The following is a 4103-nucleotide window of genomic DNA, read 5'->3' as shown; positions in this document are numbered from 1 at the left end:
TATTTAGGGTACGTGGTCAAAGTATACTACGCCCGCCAGCCGCCTGGGCTGCGACTGAGATAGTGCATATGTGCAAAGGCCTCCCAGCCGGGGTGAAGCCCTTGTCATTTTCAGGCGGGGATGTAGCCCAGAATGTTGACCTAGGAGTTTGAGGTCAACTGCCACACGCCTAGGCCATATCATCTGAGGATAGCCCTTATTGCGTCATGGAGAGGGAAGCGGAGACCGGCTAAGAATGCTACCTCATAACAGCTGAAATAGCAGTCGGTGTTTCTTTGTTCATCCTCCCAGGTAATGGTGCCCAATTCAGACGACACTCGGATGTTGTATCCTTCTCCAAAAGGGCACTTGAGTTTAAAGTTGTCCAAACCATTTTCCATCGCAGCTCTATCTTTGGCTGAAACATGGATTTCAGACGGGTTGTTTACGTCCTTCCATTTTTTGCGCTCTTCCTCCTCTCTGTCCTCAAGCGGGGGAAGGTCGTCATCACGTACTGCTATCTTTAAAACTAGACCCGGAGGCGGTGTTACCCCAATCTCTCTCCTGAGAAGTCTCATTATCAGAGCCAGAGGCAAAGACGGCCTCTTCTTCGTCTACATCTTCGGGCTCCATCTCTTGAGAGCCAGCATTAGAGGCGGCCTCTTCCCAGTCTCCCCCTTTAGAATCAGCTAGGATCCCACTACTTGGGGTGCTAGGGATCCTAGAAGGGAAGTCTACTTCTTGGTCCACCGGCATATCGTCCCCCTCAACCGGTGTGACCTCGTTAGACGGTACCTCCAACGTACTGTCTCTCCTTTGCCGTCTTCGGGCAGTTTGTTTCACTCGAGCCATTGTGTCCTGCACAGACACAGAGACGGTTGATTTCAGGGATGTACAATGCTGCTCCATACACCCAGATCCGGCACCCCCAGTCCTAGACTCAGCCGCACCAGGACACCGGCTGACTACTGACCTAGGCTGTGCCGTGTGTGTTGGTGATGAATCCATTTATTGAATATAAACGTACAAACGATAAAAACAAGAATGAGCTGAAAGGGGTAGAGACAGTACCTTAAGATATGGCTCTGAAGGGTGTCAGGCTTTGTCCGGCTGTAACAGGCGGGCATGCAGCGTTTTTGCTTGTATACAACACAAGCGGTCGTTAACCAGCTGGACAGGCGGACAAAAAAGAAGCTGTTTGTGAATAACACATACGGTTATCAGACACTCTTTCTCTAGAAAACTTTGACTTTCTCTCTTTAGACTTTTTGAAAATGTCCAAAATAAGGAAGGGTAAAAGTCATATTTATAGAGGGGTTAGATTCAGGGGCATCCTTGTATTTTTCCTGGAATGTGAAAGGTTAAACCTAAATTCATAGTTAAAATTAACCTATTAGTAACAGAGTGACAAATGTCACAGATGCCACATGGCACGCCACGTCACATATGTAAGGGGCAAATGTTTTGGGTAAAAATACCCATACCAAGTGGCCCAATTAGAAGGTGACACGTGTCACCCTAAAAGAGGTCCAAAGTGGACCAATCACCATTCAACACGTGTCCCTCCCAGATTGTTGGGAAAAAGACTGCCTTTACAACCCAAATCCCGAGAAAGCCGCAATGTGGCGCAGCCCATCAATCTTAGGTTTTCTGTAACCTAGGCAGGAGCACAATTCCCGATGACCCTATAAATAGGGAGATTCCCCCCTTTTAAGGGCACGTTCATTTATTACATCAGAGAATTCACCTGATCTCAGAATCCGAGAAGATCTCACTTTTACCTTTCCGCACTTTTTACTCTCTTCGGCCGATACTAACTTGATCGTCGGAGGCAAAGCTCCTTATAGGAGTTTATAGGCACTATAAAGCGGAAAATTATGAATCATATTCAATCAAGTACCTAATCCCAAAATCGCATGCATAACACACAAGACACATAATCATACCTTTGAAGCGTGAATTCCACGTAGCTATTCGACAGGCAAATCAGGGAGAGAATAGAGCCCCAAGCGTTACTCCTCTACTTAGTCCACGAGCTTCGAACGAGCCGTCCACCAATACTAGATTGGTCGTGTGAAAGGGAAAACCGCGATCACCACCTTTAATGGAATAACTGACCACCACGAACTAGCACCACCACGAACCACCTTGAGAGGCGCCGGGAAGGAGAGAGAGCCGTGAGAGAAAGAGATTTGAGAGGGGTTTGGTCTCGTGTTTGCTAATTAGGGTTTGATCAAACTGATCACTCAATTGCATAACCGAAAACCCTAGGCACTTAGTCTATTTATAATCTGATTATAATTAGACTGAGTCTCGAAGCCCAATAACCTCCATACTACTCCAAGTAGCCGGCCGTACTACGGGATGAGGCCCATCATGGGCCTCGTCCTCTCGTGCTCGATCTACGCCCTCTGTGTGACCTTATAAGATCCGTCCAAGTGGGCTTTGGTCTATTTTACTAGCCCAAAGATCGTTAGTACCTCTAACTATGATATAACGATGACCTAAATGTACAAACTTAATTATCTCCATAAATTGATCCATTTATATATCTAGTAATTTCACACGACGAAGACATAATTCCTTCAATCTCCCACTTGTCTGAGACAAGTGTGCAATATTCAAATTCCTTAAGTCAATATGTGTCGATTTGATAATATGATTGCATCACATGTCGAGATCATATTAATCTACAAATCATTTCTTAAATTTGAGTTAGAATTACAAAACCAAATGATTACTGAGTAATACATTTGAACGCGGCCACGTATTTTCTGAATTCTCCCTCTTCAAGCGGCCATGACACATTCCCTAATTTAATAGGTAGACTCAATTCTATCTTGTAGCAACAAGGTTCCCACTAAACCTTTGAAATAACCAGGAAACATCCTTTATAGCCTCCAGTTACGGGAAGACGTTTGAATGCACCACAATCAAAACATCCATTGAATGAAATCAATGTTCCACTCATGTCAAAGGAATCCACTATTATATCCGGAATCTCTATACTTGAACTTTGAAGTAGGTCAATAGTTCAATAATGCATCATTCATACACATCCAAGAAATTGACCGAGCATCACTATGCCCCTATAGCCCATGAAACTACGCTATCCAATCAATCTTACATGCTAGTCCGATTAATGAAATCATTTATGTCCACTTTAATGATTTCGATTTAGGAACTTAAATAATATATGAATTTTGTTCACCTGTGGGGTTTCATTCACCAGGTCATCAACCTAATGAGCCCATCAATTCATAATTATTTTGGACATTTTATTTAATTTCCTATGAAATTTCTATTTTAAACATAATTCTGCAAATTGATGCATTTCTTATGTAATATGTTTTCTCAAAACATACACAACTTAAATTACATAATTTGCATCAATCCAAGTCTTTAATATGACTCTCATATCTTAGTCTATGGAAGGGGTTTAGTGATTTCTCACTCATAATAAAACTTTGCAGATCACGACATCCCGCTTGTCATTGATCTCATAAATGAGGTGATAACTCAAATCTATTAGTTTGGATTTGTGATGTGACCCTGGCTCCTTTGATTTTGGCAAAGGTATCCTTTTAGTCACAGGAAAATTTGATCCAAACTTCCTTCTTAACTACTCTTACTGTAGCTAAACACACATATTCTGACATTGAGTATGCGATAGTGTTGTGATTTGAACTCTTCAAGCTTACTGTACTTGTATTCTGACATAAAATGTATCTAGATCAACATCTAAAGTCATCTTGTCTGTTTGGAAACTTGCATCCGTATAATCTTTTGACAACTTGTTTACTTTTAACACCATAAACTAGAAAATTTCCTTTAGTGCTTCTCAAGTACTCAACAATTTGTTCTTGGTAACTTTCAGTATGCTTTATTCTGAATTTACTTAAACCTGCTACATGTGCACAAGTCATATGTAACATCTTGCTTTGTACATATCATGGTACATATAATGGACCCTTTTGCAAAAGCATAAGGTACACTATCCATACAACTCAACTCTACTTGCTTTTGAAGGCACTGAGTTTTACTAAGCGTAATACCATGAAACATAGGAAAACATCCTCTCTTAGAGTCTTGCTTCATGAACTTGTCAAGAACCTTATCAACAT

The sequence above is a fragment of the Chenopodium album genome, chromosome 16 (assembly GCF_948465745.1).
Source record: "Chenopodium album chromosome 16, dcCheAlbu1.1, whole genome shotgun sequence".
Lineage (NCBI taxonomy): Eukaryota > Viridiplantae > Streptophyta > Magnoliopsida > Caryophyllales > Amaranthaceae > Chenopodium > Chenopodium album.
The sequence above is the reverse complement of the archived record's forward strand: the minus strand, read 5'-3'. Positions refer to the sequence as shown.